General features: G+C 35.6%; 1 long non-coding RNA gene across 1 annotated transcript; it reads right to left on the reverse strand.

Moving 5' to 3' along the window:
• Window positions 1–267: 267 nt before the first annotated feature.
• On the reverse strand, window positions 268–23,938 carry LOC147912975 (uncharacterized). The gene is made up of 3 exons (XR_015549356.1): window positions 23,859–23,938; window positions 5,132–5,245; window positions 268–469 (listed from the first exon to the last, which is right to left on the reverse strand). It is a non-coding gene; the product is annotated as an uncharacterized LOC147912975 (long non-coding RNA).
• Window positions 23,939–26,290: the final 2,352 nt, after the last annotated feature.

A 26,290-nucleotide genomic window follows, 5' to 3' on the forward strand; every position in this document is an offset into this window, starting at 1 on the left:
GGTTGCATAATATTCCAATATATTACTATCCCATTATTCATGAAACAATCCCCTACCATTAGACATTTCAGTTGGTGTCAATCTTTCATTTTTTAACACAGAGCTGTTATAAATATTTTCTATTGGGGGCAATACATGTTTTTTCTTATTGGTTTGCATATTTGATTTTTAGTTATGAAGAGGCTTTTTCTGTCATAAATGTCGCAAATCATTTTCATGGTTTTCTCTTTGCTTTTTATGTGTAATTATGGTATTTTTGGACAGGGAGGTTTTCAAGAACTTTATTGGAACAGCCACATATGAGTAGATGAACACTCCATTTCCATCCTGCACATCATCTCAATAGTAAGAGCAAATGAAATCTGATTATGAGCTGTGGAGTCTTAACACCCCATGGCTGTCCTTATCTTCTAGCATTTTTGTTTGCTTGTTTTTTTAATTGACTCCTTGGATGCTCTGATCCGTATCTCTGTAAACAATAAAGAAAAATAAATGAAACACATGAGAAAAAAACAAGATATACTGTTATTAAAGGAAAAAAGAGAACACTAGATTAGGAAGACAGATAGGGAGAATGGATATCCCTAAACAATGCCAGATGCATTACGATACAGATCATATTACATTTCTCCCGGTCATTTCTCTAGTTTATTTATTTGTCATTCCTTAGCCTCTAGCATTAAAATATACTTGTTTTTCAGCTTCAAGACACAAACTTCAAATGCTCGTATTTGCTCACATTAGATGACATCCAAGTACAAGTCTAACATTTCACTCTTTGGCGAAAAAAGCTACTTCATTATCCTTTGGTAATGCAAAAAAAGTTTTAAACTAAGACTTCTTACAGTCTCAGTATATCCATCAAACATTGAGACACTGTGGGATTTAAAGAGACCTGGGGTTTTAAACTTTTTACTTGATGCACTTTTATAACACTTGAATTTTTTGCAAGTGTTTGCAGTTATTGTTACAAAAAATAGTATGTGATTAAGATACATAAATGAACTTAGGAAATATTTTTAATTGAAAACTTAATATTCTTAACTATTTTGTTTTAGGCTAGGAAATTTCTAAAGATAAATACAAGTGGCTTTAAAGTACAATGGTTATTTGGAGCAATGTGGAGAAAATATTTCTGTTACTCTAAATGATATAGTTAAAGCGGTTTCAAAGTTAAATGGAATCTTGATTTGACGATAATGCATATGACTTCTTTAAAATACATTACTTAGCATTACCTTGTTCATGCTTTTTCCCCTAGAAAACAAAACATTGAATTGATCTAAAGAGGCTTAATTCAAGAATTACAATATAGTTTAAAAGTAAATTTGATTTAAAAGAAGAACAAATTTATCAGAGGACTTAAGGAAGGAAATAAAGTCGTTTATTTACAAATCACTGATGTCATAATGTACCTTGTAGATATATTATAACCAATGGAATTTATTAGATATTATATTCTGATAGAAAAAGAATGCCTCTTACTGGAAAAGTGAAAACAAATTATGTTTTCATCACAAGATGAAGGAGAGAAATATTCCATAGATATCTCGAATGTTATTCAATGGAAAACTTTCTGAATCATCTCGTGAATAAGAAAAGTCTATAAAAAAATGGTATTGGGATAAAATAAGTCATCTCCTGAGAACTGTTTCATTACTAGATTCAACTTCTCCTGACCTTATGCTGATTATATGATAAAGTTTTATGAGATGGTATAAAAGCTGCTACCTTGGGTGGGAGTAGGGGGAGCCAATAGCAAGTTGACTGCTTAAACTACTGTAAATAGTAGCACAAAATTATGGCAAAAGATTTCCAAAGGATAAAAATCATAAATATTTTTAGGACCCTGATTGATGGACATTTTGCAATATCTCGAGATATTTCAAGATGAGTAGTATATTTTTCTGTAGGTAAAAGCTATAACTTAAAGTTAGAATGACTGTAGTCTCAGGTCTGAACTAAGTGACAGCAGTATTAGGTTAAAGCATCTTGAGGAACCATTTCTTTTTTGTGGGACACTCCTAAAGAAAATGTAATGTACCCTTTCTTTTAATAGAGATCCATTTATTGCATAGCTTAACTCAACGTATCCTACTGAGTCCTCTTGAGTCAGAACTGACCATCTGTAATAACAATACAATAACACCTCACAGACATGGAAGTCATTTATCTAGAAAACTAGTAACTTCAATTATCTAGAAAACAACAAATATCAGAAAGTAATAAAGATATTCAAATAGTGAAGACAGATAACATATAGACCAAAATTTATGAGCTCTGTGCTCATTGAAGAAATCTTTGGGCCTTTACTCTCTGGACGTAGCGCTAACTTTAGACATAACTCCTTTGTTTATTTGCTTTCCCTGTCTATAGCAAATTAGAAGCAAGAAATTAGAAGTTGGAGGCGTTAAAGGCAACAAATTGACAACAGGAAGAAATGATAATGTATAGCCTCAGCATAAGGGGTGAGACAGAAAAAAATTAGAGCATAGATTCCAGAGCCAACAACAATAATAACAATAATAGTAATAGTAATCTGTTTCCATTTAGTACACCATAAATGGGCCTTGTGTCTACCATGGTATAACTGAGAGAAAGGCAGAGTCTGGGGTGTGCAAGTATTCCTATATGAGAGATACATCATCCTCTACGGAGAAAGTATATCTCCATAAACTTTCACCATGAAAGATTACTGAAGGTTTGCACTAATCTGTGATCACCAAGGAAATTTCTACTTAGCCTTCTAGGAATCTTGAGATTGAGAAAAGGGATGACCTGGTTAGGAGATATATGCATCCAGTCACGGGAACCCCCACATTAAAATCAATAAATTGACTTTCTGATGTATATATGTCCTGTATAAAGTAAATTCATTATGAATTGAGTCATCTTTGATTTTACTAATGAAATCCAGTTTTTAGACCTCAAGCCTACAGAAATGAATTTTAGTTCCTAGTATAATTACTAAGCCATGCCACCATGCTACTGAGTCCTCTGTCTTCCCCAACATAATGATAATTTCTCTTCAAGAGAAGTTTCAGCAGGAAGATTGAGATTTAAAAGTTTTTGTTGTATTTCCTTGAGGAACTAGTCATTTTCTCAAGGAAATCCTAAGAGTACCTCCCCCTTTGCATATGGCAAAAACCTTCTTTAGTAAGTCACAGGCTGTGATATTTTTACAAATGACCCAATTATTCCTCTTTTAGAATCTTTAAACATTCACCATTAAAGAATTTCTGGTCACAGATCCAGACATTTTTTATAATTATGGAGAAAATTCAAAAAAAGCTGCTAGAAGCAAAAATAAAACTTTTAACTCACAGCAGAAAAAAGTTATTTAGGGTTTACAAGTACTTTTGTGATTTAAAACCAGCTTTTGAGGAGGTAAAATTCTGAGGTAGCATTGCAGGCACTCCGTCCAGAATAAAACTGTGAGCCTGAAACCTATATCTGTAAATAGAAACCCCCTGAGGTGGAGATTCTAGCAATCTTCTAGCACCAAAAATATTAGTTAACACCCTTCCGTGATTTTCCATTCCGATTCCAGTTCTAGGCACTGTGTAAAGTCGTATTAAATAGTCGTGGTCACTCCTTATCACCTTAGACATAATTTACAAACACAATCATATTTAAAAAGCATGCCTATAGAGGGGCCGGTCTGGTGGCGTAGCGGTTAAGTTCAGGCGTGCTCTGCTTCGGAGGCCCGGGATTCGCAGGTTCGGAGGCCCGGGATTCGCAGGTTCGGATCCTGGGTGCCGACCTATGCACCTCGTATCAAGCCATGCTGTGGCAGGCGTCCCGCATATAAAGTAGAAGAAGATGGGCTGTTAGCCCAGGGCCAGTTTTCCTTAGCAAAAAGAAGAGGACTGACAATGGACGTCAGCTCATGGCTAATCTTCCTTACCAAAAAAAAAAAAAAAGCACACCTATAGAGATGTCAAGAATGGATTTGCTTGTCTTGTTTATCTCTGAGTGTACTTATGAGAGCTGCATTTTTACAGGGTCAGGGAAGTGGGAAGTGGTCTTCTCTTTCCCAATTTATTAGACAAGACTTCATGGTGATATTAAAAAGACAGGAAAGGGGAGTGACTGTTGAGTAAATTGCTTGCCATTTCTTCTTTATATTTGAGTCTGTAAGTCATTCAACAAAGATATGATTGCACAGAACCACACATGATAAGAGGCAAAGAGTGTGTGTCATTCTACAAATGCAGGTGTGTATAATCACACCCACAATGTGAGAAAACATGCTTTCTTAGACAACCACATAAGTTGTGGGCCCTGCACTCAAGATGAAATACAAACTAATGAAAAAAAATCAAGGGCTGCCTTTTCCAGCAAACTCTACCCCCTAAAAATTTTTCACCAATCAGAAGACATGTTTAGAAGATGATCTCATGCATGATAATCTAAATGGATCCTATAGACAGAGTGCTAAACTGCAGATCTTGAAACTGAGAGCCAATGGCAACTCTGCAAAGAGCATGGCAGAAGGATGGACACCCAATATTAGTGCCCCTTTGGGTTCTAATTTATTAGTTCTGTTTTTTGTCAAGCCTTTGTTCATTAGCAAGAGAATGTACAATATGGTTTGTCCAGATCATTTTTAGTGGTTAATAAAGTATTACTTTAATCTTGGCTCTGTCCTTCACTAACTGGATGCTTAACTTCAATATGCATCACTTTTCTCATCTGTTAAATGGGTATGATCATGCATGCCTCCACAGATTGCAGGCATTACTAGAGACAATGTATGTAATACACCCAGCAGAGTGCCTTCCATAGTAGGTTCTCAATAAATGGAAGCTGTCACTAACAGCATTTTAGTAACAATTCATCCCTGCCTGTTTTTTGCTATTTGAACATTATATCCTGACTTAACAAACACATAGAAATTTGCTAACCTTCCTTTTTTATCCACGTGTAAAATGAGGCTAGCAGGCCAGAGACCATATTTAAATCAGAGATAAAAATTACGTTTGTAAACTGTTTGGAACCACTTGAGAGAAAGCCATTCTGCATTGCAGTCTTGGTACTTTAGTAGAAACAAAACGCTGCCTTGGGATTAAAGTTTCTCTTCATTTATATAATATAAAATATTCTTCTATGAGAGATTTAGTATACTCACAAAGGCTTCCTTTATTGCTGAGAGGTTGTTAAAATAACACACCAAATCTGTAGCAGAGAAATAAACCGTGACACTATGCATTCGTGGCTTCGTAGAAAGATCCTTGAAGAAAACCTGTGAGAAAGTTCAGAAATCAAAGAGCAAGAGAAATAAATAGTTCAGAAATAAATGGCTTCTTTTGTGTTTTCTTCATTTGCTTCACTGTTTCTTATACAAGGACTCAATGATTAGAGAAATTTATTCAGAAATATATATATTTTTTGGCAAGTATGTGCTGCCAGATTGGATATCTATATAAATATTCTTATGAGAGTAGTTAGTAAAAACCGATAGTTATAATAATGAAAAGAAACTCAGTAACAAAATTATTTTATAGTCAAGATTCTCATGATGGCAAACAGATTATTTTCTATATTTATGACTCATAAAAGTATTTGAACCCTTCACAATACACCCAGTAATTTAATTTCATAAAAACCATTTCAAACACATTCAGAACTCTTTCTAAAAATTAATTTTAAAATACGAAGAAATAAAATTGATATATTAAAAGATTTGGGGACTTGAAAACCAGAAGACAAAGTCTGTGTTTCATACTGTTTAAACGAAATTTAGAGACAACTAAAGGGAATTTTCCACCTTATCTAGCCTAAATGAGAGGACAAAGGGTAGACAGTCCACACTACGAGCAGTGACCTATAAGATTAAAAAGAAGTCTCTTTGTCGCAATTTTATCATCACTTGTAAGTGATAAAGTGCCAAAAGACATGCTTGTGGCAGTAGCAATACATTTTCTTCGAGGCAGTAAAATCATCAACAAGGTGTCTGTATGTGTGTGGCCCTGCTTGAATATGAAAGCAATTTTCCAAAGCCCTATAGTTTAATTCTATTGTTTTCATCAAGAACAAATATTCTAGATCACAATTTTCAGTGACTGATTGTAATAGACGCAGCTTGAAAAATGGATGAGGAAGCTCCCCAAATGATTACTGGACAAGGGTCCAATACCATTAGCAGCAATATTTGCATTTATCTAAAAAGAGATTAAATGCTAAGAGGACTGCTGTACATTTGTCTGCATAGCATCCTTTCATGCTTTTTCTATTAAAGCAGAGAAAGGGCAAGATTAGAATAGAACAAATAAAAAGAAGATCTAAATTAAACAAATCTAAGTAAAAGTTTAAGAGGATGTTATACAGTAATACAAAAATTAGGCCGGCTCTGTGGCTTAGCGGTTAAGTGCGCACGCTCTGCTGCTGGCGGCCTGGGTTCGGATCCCGGGCGCGCACCGACGCACCGCTCCTCCGGCCACGATGAGGCCGCGTCCCACATACAGCAACTAGAAGGCTGTGCAACTATGACATACAACTATCTACTGGGGCTTTGGGGGAAAAAATAAAATAAATAAAAATTAAAAAAAATTAATATATGCATTGGACTCAAACACTGAATTTGTAAATATTTCATTATTTAAAAATAAAACACCTCCGCTAAAAACATAAATGCCATTTAATTATATCACTTTCAACAGCTTCATTTTAGGCTACGTTTTCAAGTCTAAGGCAAATCCAAAGTTGGAAAACATTAACATATCACCTTTGAGTATTTAATCCAGTTATGACCAAAGGCAATTTTAATTATTTGGATTCTCAACAGCTTTTATGGATGATTTTATGGCCAATAATTACTTGTGTAGGAATGTTGCTTAGAAAAGGGTAATAACTTTTATGTATGAAGAAATAAACAGGTTGTCATGGGTCAAAAATTAATTGCTCTCTTTGTTCTTTTGTACCACTTAGTGTGACTGGACAAGTTCATGCTTTGGAGGTTTTCTTATCCTTGGAAAGGTCTTTTTTGCTGGTAGTGCCACAGGGAGGCACACATAAATGATGATCTCAAATCAGGGGCTGATGATATTCATTTTATAGCATGCATAAGTATGTGTACTTAAAAAATTGTCATGGGTACTTGAGTGGTTGTTTTAGAGACACACAGGGGATAGCAAATGACAGGGAAGTTAAAAAGATTTTAGTTCACAGGAGAAAAGGAATAGCAGAATATCAATGGCCTCACAACTTTAACTCAAGTACTTTGGAAGATACTAGGGGGAAAAGAGTAGCATGGAATTTTCAGAAAATAATGTGTGTGAATTAATTCAGTTTTTAGAACAATTATAAGAAATATTTTCTTATTTCAATCTTTAACTTTGGAGATGTTTCTAACATAGGATTTTTTTTTATTAATTAGCATAGTAAAGAGTATAGGTCCATATTTCAATTGCTCTATGATGATTTAAGGTCTTGCAGAAACTCGTTCTGCACAGGAAATATTACTGTAAAAATTCTATAAATGTAGAGAAAAAAAGGTATAGAAGATTGGATTTAATGCGGGTAGACCCAGAACATCCTTAAAGAGTTGATTACATCATAGACCCCTAGTATTATTCTCCTTTTTAGAAATCTGCTTTCTGATTTTTAAAAATGGTATTATGGAAAGCTTCTTATTCATTGGGTATTCCTATCTTTCAAGGTTTCACTTATCTAGAAAAACACTATAAGAGAAACAAGCTACTTGATTTTGTGATACATTACACTAACCACATATTTGGAAATTCTTGTTTACAAGTAATAGGACCTAATGGTGAAGCTAAAACAATCGTCATGTTTTTTCAAGACACTATCTGAAAAACTATAAAAATTATCAAAGTGATTAGGGGGTAGCCTGGCTAAATGGTTTAGCAAAAAGTGGTCCCAGAAAGAAAAAAGCAGAGTAGGGGAACCTACAAGTGCTCTCTTATATCCAACTCTATGAGTCTACCCTTCATTCAATAGAACTTAAATGTCTTTCTTTTAGGGGAAAAAAATGCTTCCAAATTCTCCATTATTCCCCCTATCCTCATACCAATTCCTCATACCCATTCTAACTCTGACTGTTAAGAGAAATCCGCATTAAAATATAATGCAAAAGTTGAAAATAAGTGTGTAAAACATTTTGTCTATCCTCTTCATTTAATAGTAAAAGAAACCGAGGCAGACAGAAATCAGATGACTTCTTTAAGACCACACCGATAATTCCTTGTAGAGCAAGAGCCAGAACCCCAATCTTTCTCTGCTTAGTACACAAGTCTTTCATATTTACTAAGGAAAGCGGTTCTGAGTCAATCTATGACTAAACTGTATATAATAGTTTAGGCAAAATCTATGAAATTGTTCCTGCATTACGGACATATATCTCTTTGTATTATGGTTTTCTTATCCCCTCATCCATGCATCTCCCACCTCACGAATAATGTCAAATAGCCTCGATTCCAATATATCAATAATGGATTTATCTCTTAGATCACACTCTAAAAGATGAGTGTGTCCCTGGGAGGAAAAGAATGTTATTCCTGGTGCAGAAAATGAGTTAAACCTTTAGACTGGAGGAAGGAGTGGATTACTTCTTTCTGTTTTAAATATTCTAATGTAGAACTTGCTAGTATGGATTTATTTTCATTTATAAAAGCCAAATCTTATATTAATTGATTTTGGTTTGATTTAGTACATTAGTCTTCACAGTTTGAGAAATAGTATCCACAAGAAGATAAACTAGGTCAATTGTAAAATAATAAATCATGCCAGTATGTGATTTTTTTTATTTACCAGTTGGTAGGAAAAGTGATTTAAAAAAAATCAGATGTTGAATGTATGAGCAAACATTCCAAGATTCCACAACCTGAAATGAAATATTTCATTTAATATTATTAAGAAATCTAGGATTGTGGCGTGGGGGGACACTTTCTGTATAACAGTATTCCCAGATTCACATTTATATGCCTAACTTAGGAACCACTTGATAAACATACACTGCTAATCTCTATACAAGAAAGACGTTTTCAGAGATTCACTATTTCAATTAAAAAGATCAGATTCATAGTGGGATGAAATGGGTCATTGAGAATAAAATTAAAAAGAATCACTTCAGGAATGCCAGAGTAAGGACATCAGAAAATCCGCTCCTTCATAAAGCCAGTAAGAACGCTGGCAAAAAAAATGTCAAAATCAACTTTTTCAGGACTCTGAAAATCAACCAAAGGCTTTCAATGACCCAAGGATCATTTATTCAAGAAAAACAGCTCAATTTCAGGAAGGACGGTGAGCTTTGCAGCATTTTAACTTCCTTCTCCCAGCTCCCTCTTCCTAGCTCCAAAAGCACTCCAAAGAACAGCAGCCTTGCAAGTACGCTAACTGAGGAAACAAGCGGCCCAGAAGCCACTGAAGATAGCCATGTGGGTTTAGAGCTTCCCAAAATCCCCAGTCCCAGATTATTGTCACTATTTCACCTGTCTGGAAGCTCCCTGGCTAGGGGACAGCCATTCACAAGACTTGTCTTTATTTGACCTGAATCAGAGATCGCTCAGTGAGGAAAGTCCTATACCCAAACTGTTAGTCTAAAAAAAAGCAATTGTTTAACATCACTACCTGAAGTGACAATACCAGATGGGGCAGCAAGAGGCTGGCCAAAACCCTGAAAAGGAAAATCTAGGTAATAAGGTATCTATAGAGGTAAGCTTCAAGATATTCCTTAGGGTCTAGAGGGCTACAAGCATGTGCAGGAAACACATAAAATGGCCTCATCTCTCAGCTCTTGCTAACCTTGAGCTCTGGTCAAATGGCAGGTGAAGGTTAAGGCAGAGCTGCAAAGTGCCCGAATGCTCAAATCATGCTATGAAATAAACACAGAGCTTCTCAGGAAAGGGTGGGAGACTTACTGCTTCAAGAAATTTAAGGAAATCTCTGTCCAGTCATTAGCTGACCACTAAGCTAACCAAGAGAGACTCCAATGCCTACACACTTTACAAAATTAGCACAGGAAAGTCACTAAACAAAAACAGTAGCAACAACAACAAACTCTAGAGAGGGAAGTGAATCTGATTTCTGGAGTATCCACGTTATGTTCAGAATTCAACAAAACTTATGAGATATGGAAAGGAACAGGAAAGTACAGCCCATACACATGAATAAAAAATAGTCAATAGAAACTGTCCTTGAGGAAATTCAGTTGTTGGGTTTATTAGAAAAATACATTAATTCAGCTAATATAAATATTATCAAAGAACTAAAGGAAACAATATCTAAATAATTAAAGAAAAGTATGAGGAGGATGTCTTACCAAATAGGGAATGTCAATAAAGAGAGGGAATTTTCTAAAAAATCCAACCAAATAGAAATTGTGAACTTGAAAATTATAATCACTAAATTGCAAAATTCACTAGAGGGACTCCACAGTAGAATTAAGCTGAAAGAAAAAAGAATCAGCAAACTTGAAGATAAGTCAATTGAGATTATCCCATCTATGGAATAGAAAAAAAAAGAATGGAAAAAAACAACACAGCCTCAGAGACCTACAGGATACTATCAAGTGTACCAACATACCCATAATGAGAGTCCCAGAAGGAGAGAAGAGAGAGAAATGAGTATAAGGATTATTTGAAAAAATCACAGCTGGAAATTTCCCAAACTTGATAAAACCATTAATCTATACATCCAGGAGCTCAACAAACTCAGATAAACTCAGAGATCCACACCTAGACTCATCATGCTCAAACTGTTCAAAGCCAAAGATAGAGATAGAATCTTAAGAGCATCAAGGAAAAAAAATAATACAATTAACAACTCAATTTTCATCAGAAACCATGGAGAGCAGAAGGCAGCAGGATGACATATTCAGAGTGCTGAAAAAGAATTCTATATCCAGAGAACTAGCATTTAAAGATGAAGAGGAGGGGCCAGCTCCATAGCGTAGTGGTTAAGTTCGGCATGCTCCACTTCGGTGGCCCGGGTTCGCAGGTTCGGATCCCAGGCATGGACCTACACCACTCATCAGCCATGCTGTGGCAGCAACCCACATACAAAATAGAGGAATATTGACACAGATGGTAGCTCAGGGTGAATCTTCCCCAAGCAATGAAAGAGGAAGATTGGCAACACGTGTTAGCTCAGGACAAATATTCCTCAGCAAAAAGTAAATAAATAAATAAATAAATAAATAAATAAATAAATAAACAAACAAACAAATAAATGAAGGAGAAATTAAGATATTTCCAGATAAACAAAAACTTGGAGAATTTGTCATTATCACACCTGTCCTACAAGAAAGTTTAAAGAGAGTCCTTCAGACTGAAATGAAAAGATACTAGAGAGCAATTTGAATTTACACAAAAATAAAAATCACCAGTAAAGTAGCTACATAAGTTAATATAAAACACAGTATAAATGTATTCTTGTTTATAACTCTTTTATGATTTAAGGAACAGCTGCATAAAACTATATTTGTAAAACTGTGTTGAAGGGCTCATAATGTAGAGAAGTGCAAATTGTATCACAATAATAATACAAAAGGTGTGGGGGAAGGGGCAGAACTATATTAGAGCAAAGTTTTTCTGTACTGTTGAATTTAAATTGGTGTTAATATGAACTAAATTGTTTTAATTAAAATGTTAATTTTAAAATCACTAAGAAAACAACTTAAAAATAAAAGAAATAATAAAAGAGTAAAAGAAGTAAAATTAAAATGCTACCCTAGAAAATATTTTTTAATGCAAAAGAAAGCAGTAATTGGGAAATAGAGAAAAAAGATATAAAAAACTGAAGCAAAATGGCAGATGTACATTATCAGTAATTACATTAAATGTAAATAGGTTAAACACTCCAATCAAAAGGCATAGGTTAGGGGCCGGCCCAGTGGCGCAGCAGTTAAGTGTGCACATTCCACTTTGGCAGCCCGGGGTTCGCAGGTTCAGATCCCGGGCGTGCACCAATGCACCGCTTGTCAAGCCATGCTGTGGCAGCGTCCCACATAAAGTAGAGGAAGATGGGCACAGATGTTATCCCAGGGCCAGTCTTCCTCAGCAAAAAAGAGGAGGATTGGCAGTGAATGTTAGCTCAGGGCTGATCTTCCTCACAAAAAAAAAAGGCATAGGTTAGCAGAATGGATAAGAATATAGGCTGTCTACAAGAGGCATACTAGATTCAAAGGCACAAATAGTTAAAAGTACAAATAGTTAAAAGTAAAATGATGAAAAAATATGCTATGCAAACCATAACTAAAGGAGAATCACAGCAACTATATTAATATCACATAAAATAGACTTTAAGACAAATTATTACTAGACACAAAGAAAGACAAACAAAAAAAAGTTTTAAACAAAAATGTTCAAACCATTGGGAAGATATAACAATTGTAAACATATATGCACCTAACAACAGAGCCCCAAAGTATATGAAGGAAGAACTGATGTAATTAAATGAAAAAATACACAATCCAACAATAACAATTAGAGACTTCAATGCTCAATTTTCATTAATGGACAAAACAATAAGGCAGATGATCAACAAAGAAATAGAAACCTGAACAACACCATATACCAACTAGACCTAACAGACATCTCTATCCAACAGAATAGACATTTTTCTCAAGTGTCCATAGAACTTTCTTTAGGATTGACCATAAATTAGGCCATAAAACAAGCCTCAATAAATTTAAAATGATTGACATCATACAATATACGTTCTACAACAACAGAATAAAATTAGAAATCAATAACATTGGGAAATTAACAAATATGTGGAACTTAAACAGTATAGTCCTTAATAACCAATAGATCAACAAATAAGTCACAAAGAAAATTATAAAATACTTTCAAGTAAATGAAAGTAAAGACACAACATACAAAACTTATAGATGTAGCTAAAGCAATGCTTAGAGAGAAATTGATAGCTGTAAATTTATAGCAGTAAATAAGAAATATCTCAAATAATAACCTAACCTTCTACCTTTAAAAACTAGCAAAACAAGAGCAAACTAAATCCAAAGCAAGTAGAATAAATGAAATGATAAAGACTACAAAAAAAATATGTGAAATAGAGAATAGAAAAACAATAGAGAAAAATTACAATACAGAAAAAAACAATAGAGAAAAATTGAAGCCAAAAGTTGATTCTTTGAAAAGATCAATAAAAATTATACACATTTAGCTGAACTTACAGAAACACAAAAGGTCATAAGGAAATACTAAAAACAACTTTATGTCTATAAATTAGATAACCTTGACGATATGGACAAATTCCCAGAAGGACTCAAACTATTAAAACTGACTCAAGAGGAAGTAGAAATTTTGTACAGACCTATGACAAGTGAAGAGATTTGATTATTAATTCAAAAACTTCTCACAAAGAAAAGCTGAGGCCCAGATGGCTTACTGGTGGATTCTACAAAATGTGTAAATAATTAATACTAATTTTTACAAACTCTTCCAAAAAATAGAATAGAGAACACTTACTAAATAATTCTATAAAGCCAGTATTACCCTGACACTGAAACCAGACAGAAAACTTCACAAGAAACCGTCGTATGAAAACTACAGACTGATATCCCATATGAATATAGATTTTAAAAACTCCTCAACAAAATATGAACAAACTAAATCTAGCATCATATAACAAGTATTATACACCATGACCTAGTGGGGTTTATCCCAGGGAGACAAGATTGGTTTAATACCCAAAATTCAATTACTGTACTATACCGTTTTAATAGAATAGAAGACCAAAAAAAGTGATCATTTCAACAGAGGCAGAAATAGAAAATGCAACCCTTCATGAAAACAACACTCATCAAACCATCAATCGGAATAGGCATGGATAAAAAACCCCAAAATAACATCAGACTTAATGGTGAAGGACTGAATATTCCCCCCCTAAGATCAGGAATTAGACAAGGATGTCTGGTCTCACTACATCTATTCAACCTTGTAATGCAGGTTCTGTCCAGGGAAACTAGGTAAGGAAAGAAATAAAAGATATGCAGATTGGAAATGAGGAAGTAAAATTATCTCTGTGCACAGATGACATGATCTTATATATAGAAAATCCTGAGGAATCCACAAAAAAAGCTATTAGAACTAATAAGAGTTTAGCAAGTTTGCAGGATAGAAGATCAACTCAATATACTAGTAATGAACAATCTGAAAGTGAAATTAAGGAAACAATTCAATTTACAATAGCACCAAAAAGAATAAAATACTTATGAATAAATTTAACAAAAGAAGTGTGAGACTTGTACACTGAAAACTACAAAACATTGAAAAATTAAAGACTTAAATGAAAAGAAATCCCATGTTCATGGATAAAAAGGCAATATTATTAAGATGGCAATATTCCCCAAATAGATCTACAAAGTCAATGCATTTACTATCAAAATCCTAGCTGCCTCTTTTAAAGAAATTGACAAGGTGGTCCTAAAATTTGAAAATGCAAGGGACCTAGTGGTCAAACATTCTTGAAAAAAATAAATTGGAGAAATTACATTTTCTGATTTCAAAACTTACTACAAAGCTACAGTAATCAAAACAATGTGGTACTGGCATGAGGATACACATATAGTTCAATGGAATAGAATTGAGAGTTTAGAAATAAACCCTTACATTCATGGTCAATTGATTTTCAAAAGCATGTCAAGATAAATCAATGGGGAGAGAATAGTCTTTTCAACAAATGTTGTTTGGACAACCGGATATTCACATGCAAAAGAATGAAGTTGAATCCTACTTAGCATCATACACAAAAATTAACTCAAAATCAATAACCCTAAATCTAAATATTCATGAGCTTGGGTTAGGCAATGATTTATTAGATATGACACCAAAAGCATAAGGGATAAAAGAAAAAATAAATTGGACTACATCCAAATTTAAAATGTTTATACTTCAAATGACACTACCAAGAAACTGAAAAAACAACCCACAGAATGAGAGAAAATATTTGCAAATCATGTATCTGATAAGGGATTTATATCCATAATATGTAGAGAACTGTTAAAATTCAATAATAAAAAGATAGATAACCCAATTAAAAAGTGGACAAAGGATTTGAATAGTCTTTTCTCCAAAGAAGACAAACAAATGGAAAATAAGCACATGAAAATATGTTAAACATCATTATAATTGGGGAATGCAAATCAAAACTACAATGAGATACCACTTCACACCCAGTAGGATGGCTATAATCAAAAAGACAGATAATAAGGGTTGGCAAGGATGTGGGGAAATTGAAATCCTTATACACTGCTGGTGGGATTGTAAAATGGTACAGTCACTTTGGAAAATAGTTTGGCAGTTTCTTAAAATGTTAAAACTTGAGTTCCCCTTTGACCTAGCATTTCACTCTTAGATATATACCCAAGAGAAAAGAAAACAATACATCCACACAAAAACTTGTACATGAATGTTTAGAGCAGCCTTATTCTTAATTATTAATGTGGAACAACCTAAAAATCCATCAAGTGATGAATGAATAAACATAGCCACACAATGGAATATTATTTCTCGGTAAAAAAGAAATGAGGCACTGAACATGCTACAAAATGGATGAACTTTGAACACATGTAATTAATAGAAGCCAGTCACAAAAGACCATATATTTGTGATTCCATTTATATGAAATGTGTAGAAAAGTCAAATCCATAGAGATAGAAAGTAGATTAGTCGTGATCAAGTGTGGCGGAAAAAGAAGAGTGACTGCTGACAGCTATGGAGTTTCTTTTGGGGGGTGATGTAAATGTTCTAAAATTACATAGCGTTGATAATTGTACAACTCTGTGAATGCACTAAAAAACACTGAATTGCACACTTTAAAATGGTTAGTTTTATGCTCTGCGAACTGTATTTCAAAAAAGCTGTTATTAAGAAAAAAAAATCTTAAAAAACTAAACTCCAGACCTAGGACCTACACGAAAACAAACAAAAAAACATATTGGGTAGTGGGAAATTTAAAATATTGATAACAGGCATGCACCACTCCCAAAACAACAAAATATAGTAAAAATGTAACACAACATAGCACAACACAACATAACATAGCATAATATAATATAATATAATGTAATATGAGTAGAATATAATATTATGAGTATAGTAGAGCATGACCTGACAAGACATGACGTGAGATGACATGACATGACATAACTCTGGGTGGGTAGTGAAGATATAGCTAGGAAAGGATCACACCAGCCAACTTGGAAATCAAGCTCATAACCAGTCTTCTGGGAGTCAGAGATGTAAGAACAGTTGTCTGTTTTCTGCCCTACTCTGATTCTCTTCCTTGATGTTATTTTGGGATGAATGTATTTAGAAACACCAGTAATTCTGTGAAAGCTCAGGTCTTCAGAAGCTAAACACGGTGAGCTAGAAGCATAGGTTTTGGACTACCCTCCAGTGTGGGTACAACTGGTCTGACAGATCACCCATAACAAAATGGACACACGTACCTTCAAACTCAGTCAACTAGCACTTTTGTTTAAATGACATATAACAGTAAAATTAGAGTCTACCTAAAATACCTTTTGTATTTAATTTATTTATATATATATATATACATACACACAATTTAGAATTCCTGATACATATGCATATACTCCATGCACACATAATTTTACATGAATGCACAAGCATGAGCATACACATACTTATTTCAAGTATAAATTTTTTGTTGTTCTTTTCTGTTTGGTTCCTCCTTCCCTTATCCTTCCCTCTTTATTGACATCAAATACCCTCCTCCAAATAATCCATGTTAAAAATCTAATACTATTCATAGTTTTTGCTCTATGCCTATAATCCTATATAGTTATGCAAAGTCACACATTGAGGATTATCTTGGTTTTTAAAAATGAAGTCATGGTGCACTGTTTCTTTATATCTTGGTTTTCATTCTAAAGTACCTTGTGGAAAATTCTTCCAAGTCATCTGATGTGGCTTTAATGCATTCTTGTAAAGCTACATAATAGTCCTAACTGTTCATGCTGTGACTGCGCTGTAACATATTCAGCTATTACTTCATTTGTGGACATTCATTTTATTTCTACTTTTTTGCTACTATGAAAAATGCTGCAATAAGCAACTTCAATTTTTAGAAATATATGTCCTATGTATGTTTTTGTTTCTAAGGTGTAAATTCCCGGGAGTAAAATAAATGGCATTATATATGCCATTATATATATATAATTTATATTTATATATAGAAATACTGATGGATGTTGCCAGAAAGGCTACAATACTTTATATTTCTACCGCAATGTATTTACAGATACTTTTCCCACATTCTCACCTATAATAGGAACTGTAGTTCTTTTTCATTTTTGCTATGTGTGTTATATATTGAATTGGTTAGGATTCTGTGTATTACAGATTTAAAAAGAAAGCTACCATACTGCTAAACCAAAAACGGAATAAATTTGTTCACAAAGTTATACGATACTATCAAGACTTCTCCCTCTCTCTCTCAGCCTTCCCTCCTCCCTGTCGACCTCATTCTCAGATTGGCTCTCCCTTTCTCGTCACAAGATGGTAGCTAGCAATTCCCGGATCTACGTTCTTCCAGCTTGACATCCAGCAAGAAAGAAATGGAACCTTGTCTTAGGATTCCCAGCTATAGTTCTGAGGTTCCCTCCTACTGGATCAACTGTATACATCTTTGAACATAACACTGTGTAGTTGAGAAAATGTGATGCCTTGATTCTCTTAGGTGTGGGTCACATGCTCCACCCTAGGACTAGAGGTAGACCCTAAACCAGACTATCTGAGATCAGGGGAAAACAGCCCCCCAGAAAGTATTGGTGTTGTTGCCAAAAGAGAGGAGAATAACAATGCAAATGTCCACTGCATCTTTCTTAATATCTGAAGTACGATTGTATCTTACTCATGTTGCAATTGTTACAAAAGGATGTGTTCACCACAAGTCACTTATGGTTCACCCCTTTAAACAGCTGTAAATGTCAAAACTACTTACAAATTCAACCTTTTGTTGAAAATTTTACTAAGGTATATTATATCTATCTTAAATGATCACATCATCCTGTACGTTCTTATTAATTCAGAGTAATCATTAGGAGTCTCTGTTATTATAATATGCTATATTCCAATATAATTTGAGCCTATGAGAAATATTGGGCTATTGGCTTGTAATGATCTTTTATTAATAGTCTTAGTCATCAAGGCTTTCTTCATCTCCCCTTTTTCATGATGTTACTGTACCCGACTCTAGCTTTTTCCTCTCCGACTCTCTCATCCTTGAAAACTGCCACCTATAATATGTAAGTTGTCTGGAAAATAACAGACAAGGAAATAATATGCAAGTTGTCTGGGAAATAAGAGACAAGTTTCTCTGAGTGAGAATCTAAGGGAGTCCTCCATTAGGAAAGCATATTAGCTTCACTACAAAGCTCTGGGTCAGGCTAAGTCAGTCTTGATCACAATTGTGTATGAGTACCTAGAGGCTCACTTATTTATGAAATGAATAAAATTATTTTGGGTACTCAGAAGACTTTTTTTGCTCACTTTTTAGTCCTTAGCTCTATCAAAGATAGTTGAGGTTGTCACGTAACTAACTCAGGATAAGTGAGGTTTTAATGTGTGTGTGTGTGTATATATGTATGTATACACACATATAATATACTTTATATTATAAATATAAAGACATAATAGTTAGGAGCACAGGCTCTGGAATCTGTCTAAGTTCAAAACATGGCTTCAGCACTTACCAGCTACATGATCTAGAGCAATACACTAAACCCCTCTGTGCCTCATGGCCCTATCTGTAATACGGCAATAATAACAGTCTCTATTTCAGAGGGCTGTTGTGAGTAGTGAGATCATCTTTGTGAAACTCAGCAAGGTTCCTGGTATGTAATGTATTCCATTTGTGATAGTTGCTATTATTTGTTCACTTTTTTCTCCCTACTAGGTTGTGAGCAATGATTTTCCCAACACCTAGCACAGTGCCTGGTACATGATGGTTTATACATAAATATTGAATAAATTACTAAAAACTGCAAGGTACTCTTCCTCTATGTTCATAGATACATACACCATCTCAGAGAGGAACTGCTAGTCTTAAATATTGCAGGAATAGGAATCAGCAGGTATAAAATGAAATGAAACTGTATGTGCCCTGGTTTATAACAATTCCATCATAATTCCCAAAAATTGTGCTGAGAAATCCCTGAACTGGGATTAACGTTTTTTGTTTCCTTTTAACAGGCTACTTATTTTCCTGGTCAAAAATTCTGCTTAAAGTAATATTTTACGTAGAGAAACCATAATTTTCAAAAAGATAAAGCAATTAAGAGAGGAAAGAATGTTTAACAGGGTGAATGAAGAAATAGTGGAGTTTTTCTTTTTTAAAAAGAAATTCAGATTCTGATTGGAGAGCTGTTCCGATTTTAAATAACATTGCCTCAAGTTCCCTGGGGAATCCTTCCTAAACACGCTGACCCTGGAATGTCTTTGGGATGCCTCCATTACATTTTATACTGCACTTTCTTCCCCCACAGCTACACTCGCTTTAGCCCTCAAAAGCATCAGGCTTTATTTAAAAAATCAAACAAAGAGAAAATCAAGATTATACAGAAATGTTAAGAATCGAAGCTTTGCCTTCAACTTTCAATCCTCTTGTTAATACCCATGTCATGACTTGTCGAGAAAAAGGTTTAGTGTCACTGTCCTCAATCAGTGTTCTTGCATTCACTTTCATTAGGAGCCATGTTTTCCTGACAAAGGATAACAAATGGACACTGTTGGTCCCTAATGGGCTTTTGACTACAGATCCTGCACCATTTCTCTGTGAAGCAATTGCAATTATTTGTCATTTTAATATGACTTGGCAAGCAGGTCCAAAAAACATGGCTATTATTCATCAATATGTATATTTTGTACTTATATTAATATTAGAATATCATTATTACTCGTCTCACATTGTATGAGCAAGATAAAATTACACCATGTAAAAAATGCATGAAATTCTCTTCAGCTACACTTATATAGCAAAAGTAAAGGTGATTTAAGAGCTTGCACCATTTATACGCTAAATGCTACCATTTATTATTATTAGTGGAGAAATACTTTTACCTTTGCACTAATGGAAAATATACCAATATATTTCCACTGTTAATTGGAAATAATATAGCTAATACTAAAACTCAAACCTTTTAAAGTGTATCTACTCATGCTTTTACATCCTGATATGTTGTAGTGCCCAATTTTTCTATCACGTTAGCATGAAGTAAATGTAATTTTGATTTTAGAGTATAATTCTTTAATTCTTTAGTTCTGCATTCTCTTGGAGGCTTTTGCATATAAGATTAGTTTTGAAACCTTGGAAATTCAAGAAATAGCTTTGTAAATAATGACTAATAATTTAGCAGCTAACCTCTCAACGGATATAGTTAATATTGTAACATAATTATAATGAAACAAGTTGAATTACTATCCAATTCTGGATAGTTTTAAATTTTTTCTGTAATTTTATCAATCCTTTTTTCTAATTCCAAGCTAGAGCTAAGTAAAATTCAAGTGTGTTGCAAATAAATATATAAACAATTTTTTAGATAGCTATATGCCAAGCAAATGGAAGGAAAGGGCAAGTTACTAGAATCTGTTTCTCTGCATTAAGGGTATAACACATACACACTGTAATAAGAACCAGAGAAAGGCCAATCAAGTAGATTTTCATGCTTCTAACATGAATAAGATCATTACCAACATAGCTCAATGTAAAATTAAACTTTTATTCATTCAAGAATTATTTACTAAGTGCCTTGTAAAAGGCCAGATGCATTTTTTTTTTGGTGAGGAAGATTGGCCTGAAGCTAACATCTGTTGTTTATTTTCCTCTTTTTACTGAGGAAGCTTGGCTCTGAGCTAACATCTGTCCCCAGCTTCCTCTATTTTGTATGTGGGACGCCGCCACAGCACGGCTTGATGAGCAGTGTGTCAATTCACGCCCAGGATTCGAGACTGTGAACCCAGGGCCACCAAAGTGGAGCACATGAACTTAACCACTATGCCACCGGGCCAGCCCCAGACGCAATTTTTAATTATCTACTGTGTGCAAAAGACTATTCTAGGGCCTGATTTCAGCTCATAAAACTTAGAAAGTTGGGGAGCCAGACAATGGCCTCTTAGCTGAGAAAGAAAGGAGCAAAAATTGAGGCAAACATCACATTTGTTTGTGTGGATGGGTATGATGGGTAGGATAGAATAGGGAGAACAGTAGGAACATTTGAGAGAGCATTGCCAAACTTCCAGTTAAAAGACAACCAGAATGAAATAAATTGAGCTAAAGAGAAATATGTATATTCAAGGATATCCATCCCATTATTATTTATAAAATAAGAAATTAGTTAACAACATATAGATTACCTATACAATGAACTATGTAAAATTATTTTTTAAAAAGCTATAGGTATGAAAACACTTAAAATCATGTGTTAAAAGTTTATTATTAAATGCAGAGATACATCAAGAGAAAATAGATTTTTTAAAAGAACGTACACACAAGCATAAAAACACGATGTATACATGTATTAAACAATATGCTACAAAATATTTACTCAGTGATAAGATTATGGGTGATTTTAATTTTCTTCTTTGTACGTTTTTCTATTACCCAGATTTTCTACAATGAATGTATTACTTTGTCAGAAAAAAGGGCACTTAAAAGGCACACTAAAAGATTAATTAGAAGATTATTTTTTAATATGTAGAATTTAAAACTTTTATTTTTATAACTCAATACTGGGTTAAATTATGGGTTTCTGTTGAATTTATTAGGAGGCTTAAAAATTTATTAGGAGTGCTAAATAAACTTTTGGCCCTTCTTAATGTTATTTTAAATATTGACACAATATTTTTAAAAGTATCCATATGAAAGGCTAAGCATTGTGGGTGGTATATTAAAAACTTGCTCCCATCCTAAAGAAATCACAGAATCTCTAGGAAATACAAAAACAATAGTTATTTTTAAAGTAAACATTAATAATGTAACCCAGAATTTAAAAAATGTATTGGGCCACTCAATGACAGTTTTATCCCAGTGTCAAATCTGAAACAGAGGGATTCAAAGTAATGAAAAATGATGTAAGTTTTTGCTGAACACCACTTGAGGAGACAATGAAACATGAATGACACTACACAATACATGATAAAATTTCCCCAAAAATGCTCTTTGAGCATCTCTTCTTCTCCCCAAATTTCCACCGCTAGGCTTCTCTTCTCCTAGGAGTCTCTAGGGCTTTCTGCTTCTCTACATGATCTCCCTCTGCCCAAGCTCCTCCAACCTTCTCCTTCCTCTCAGATAATCACGCCCCACCACTGCCATCTCCATCCCATTTCTATATGCAGATTATTTTTAGTCTGGCTTGGATATTTCCGGTTCTCTTCTCCACTATCCATCTCAGTCAGCACCTCAGTTAACTCACCTGTAAAAACGTGGATATTAATAGCAACCTCAGATAGCATGACTAGGATAGCCTGCCATACAGTTCACGTTTAATAATTATTAACTTACTCCTTTCACTATGATAGCTCTGCTTTAATCCTATTAGTTTCTTCTCAACCATTTTTAAAGTAGTCAAAATATAAGATGATGCATTAAGAGACTTTTACCCCATCATCTTTTGTGAAACAAAGTGAAAATAATAATAAAAACAACCAAGAAAATTCCAATTTCAATAGAATAGGAAATAGTCACAACACTAAGCAAAAATTCTGAAAGGTAGCTACCAGATACAGTAAAATTTGGAGAGAAGTGAGGGAAATATTGAGAGGAGGCATAGATCTTCGATTTCACATGTATCTTGCTTACCAAAATCTCGTCTTGTAGGTGAAATGGCTCTGAAGGACCCAGAAATGATATTTTTCTTAAAACACAAACATGTTGGGAGAGTTTTAGGAATATCCATGAATGTATTCAACACAAGAATGCCAGAAAAGGTAAAGCTGAGAGACAGACCTCACAGATCTTTCCTATGAAAGAAACGTGTACAAAATCCTTAAATAAAGAAAGTGTGAGCCAACAACTTAATACCAAGCCAAGATGTCATGCACATTTAAAAATAATAGACAGGCGTAAATTTTCATAACCTTGAATTAAGCAATGGTTTCTTAGATATGACACCAAAAGCACAAGCCACAAAATAAAATAATAAAGAAGATAGATAAATTTTTAATTAAAATTAAAAACTTATATTTAAGAGGATACCATCAAGAAAGTGAAAAGACAAACGAAAAAATTGGAGAAAAGTTTTACAAATCATGTATCTGATAAGAACTTATATCTAGAATACATAAAGAACTCTTGCAACTCAATAATAGACAAATAACCCAATTAAAAAGTGGGCAAAGGGACGTGAGGAGTCAAGATGGCGGCGTAGGCAGACTCTGAACTCACCTCCTCCCGTGGACACAGCCAATTTACAACTACTCGTGGAAAAATTACCCCTGAGACAGAACTGAAATACTGGATAAGAGGAACTCCTGCAACAACGGACAATCCTAACTGGGGTAGAAGAGGCAGAGACTCCCTTCTGGAGAGGAAAAACGCCGCCTTCACAAGCCGCCAGCGTCACGGCCGCCGGGAGCAGCTCACAGGTACGCAGCCTCCCTGGAGGCGCGGGGCCCTGAGCCGGGGAGCGCCCCCGCTGTGGGCATTTTGTGGACCCAGCACAATTGAGACCAGCGGCATAATATCTGACTTTGCTGCTACTAAAGCATTGGGGAGCACCCCCAGAAAACCCGGTTCACAAAGAAACTAAAACTGGCTCTTAAAGGGCCCATGCACAAACTCACCCGTTCCAGAAAGCATCCTAAAATCACCAGAAAGAAAGGTGCACAGTGCTTCGGTGACAAGAGACTCACCTAATAGGCCCTGAGTGCATCTCGGTGAGGGGTGAGACCTCTCCAGGGACTGGGACATTGGCGGCGGCCATTGTTGTGGCCTGGTGTGAGCGTGCTGACACAGACGCCATTGGAGTTCTCCCTGAGACCTGCTAGCCCAGGGTCTGCTCCACCCGCTAGAGCACCGGTTTAATCCAGCTCAGCCAGGGCAGGCAGCCCACCCTAGAGACTGGCCCCACCCAACAACAAGCCCTCAGGCAACGTGTGGGCCTGCATAGATTGGTGACTGGATTCTCTGCAGCCTGGCAACTGAGCTGACTTGAGCAGGGCAGGGTGTGCACAAGGAGCGGGTGGAGAGTGTGGGGCGGTGGCGGAGTGTGTGGGGCTCCTGCCGTGGAGAGACTGGGTCCGCTTGGGGAGGTCGGGGCGCTCACACGGGGCAGGACTGTGTTGACTGTGTGTGTGGACCTGTGGGCAACAGGGCTTGTCAGCTGCAGAAGACTTGTGCTTCTCAAAGACCCACATAGGAGGTTTGCCCCACCTTCCAAAGCCTGAAACAATTGGGTGCTCCTGTGCCTGAGGCCAGCCCCACCCAGCTGCAATCCTCAGAGAGCTGACAAGAGACATAATAGGCTAGAGGTTTACAGCAATTCTAAGGCCCTGCGCCTAGCAACCTGCCACACTGGGGGCCTACTCACTTAAAAGAAATACTGCAACACAAATGTGGTATTAGAACTTGCAGCCAACTGTGCTGGGGATCCCCACACCTGATAAAGAGACTGAAGGGCCCACAACAACTACAAGCAGCTGAGCATTACAACAGCTGGCCAGGAGCATAACTCAGCCTCCCTGGACGCCTATAGGGAGAGCTAACAGGCCACAATAGAAGGACACACGTAGCCCACATAGGGGCCAACCCTGGAACATTGAGAACTGAGGGAAGCACACTGGAAGCCTCCTAAGGCATCACTTACATAAGGTCACCTATTCAAGAGCAGGAGACGTAGCTGACCTACCTAATACATAGACACAAGCACAGGGAAAGAGGCAAAATGAGGAGGCAAAAGAATACATTCCAAGTAAGGGAACAGGACAAAACCCCAGAAAAGGAACTAAGTGAAACAGAAATGAGCAACCTACCCGACAGAGAGTTCAAACTAAGAGTGTTAAGGATGCTCACTGATCTGGGGAGAAGAATAGATGAACTCAGTGAGAATGTCAACAAAGAAATGGAAGATATAAAAAGAACCAATCAGAAATGAAGAATACAACACTGGAAATGAAAATTCATTAGAGGGACTCAAAAGCAGAGTAGAGGATACAGAAGAACGGATCTGTGAGCTGGAAGAAAGACTAGAAGAAATTACCCAAGGTGAACAGGTAAAAGAGAAAAGAATTAAAAAGAGTGAGGACAGTCTAAGGACCTCTGGGACAACATCAAGCGCACTAACATCCGTGTTATAGGTGTCCCGGAAGGAGAAGAGCGAGACAAGGGGGCAGAGAATCTATTTGAAGAAATAATAGATGAAAACTTCCCTAACCTAAGGAAGGAAACAGACATCCAGGTACAGGAGGCACAGAGAGCCCCAAACAAGATAAACCCAAAGAGGACCACACCAAGACACATCATAATCAAAATGTCCAGAATTAAAGATAAAGAGAGAATCCTAAAAGCCGCAAGAGAATGTCAAGTTACATACAAAGGAAACCCCATAAGGCTATCAGCTGACTTCTCAGCAGAAACCTTACAGGCTAGAAGAGAATGGCACGATATATTTAAAGTGCTAAAAGGAAAAAACTTACAGCCAAGAATACTCTACCCAGCAAGGTTATCGTTCAAAATGGAAGGAGAGATCAAAATTTTCCCAGATAAGCAAAAATTAAAGGAGTTTGTCACCAAGAAACCAGTGTTACAAGAAATGTTAAAGGGACTGATTTAAGGGGAAAAGAGAAGACCACAAATAGGAAAAATTATCTATTTCCACGATTAGAACGTAATGGATACAAATGCACAAAAAAGAGGTTGGATATGATATCAAAAACATAAAAGGAGGGAGGAGGGTAGTTAAAGAGTACAGCTTTCAGACAGAGGTCAAACTAAAGTGACCATCAATTCTGTATAGAAGAAGTAAGGAACAGAGAAGGACTACTAAAAAACTGAGGAAAAAAAAAGTTAAAAAATGGCAGTAAATACATACTTATCAATAGCTACTTTAAACATCAATGGACTAAATGCTCCAATTAAAAGGCATAGGGTGGCTGACTGGATAAAAAAACAAGACCCATATATATGCTGCATACAAGAGACACACTTCAGACCTAAAGACACTCACAAACTGAAAGTGAAGGGATGGAAAAAGATACTCCACGCAAATGGCAATGAAAAGAAAGCTGGGGTAGCAGTACTCATATCAGACAAAATAGACTTTAAAACAAAACTGTAAAACGAGAGA

The sequence above is a fragment of the Ceratotherium simum genome, chromosome 32, assembly GCF_057802395.1.
Source record: "Ceratotherium simum simum isolate JZ-2026a chromosome 32, ASM5780239v1, whole genome shotgun sequence".
NCBI lineage: Eukaryota > Metazoa > Chordata > Mammalia > Perissodactyla > Rhinocerotidae > Ceratotherium > Ceratotherium simum.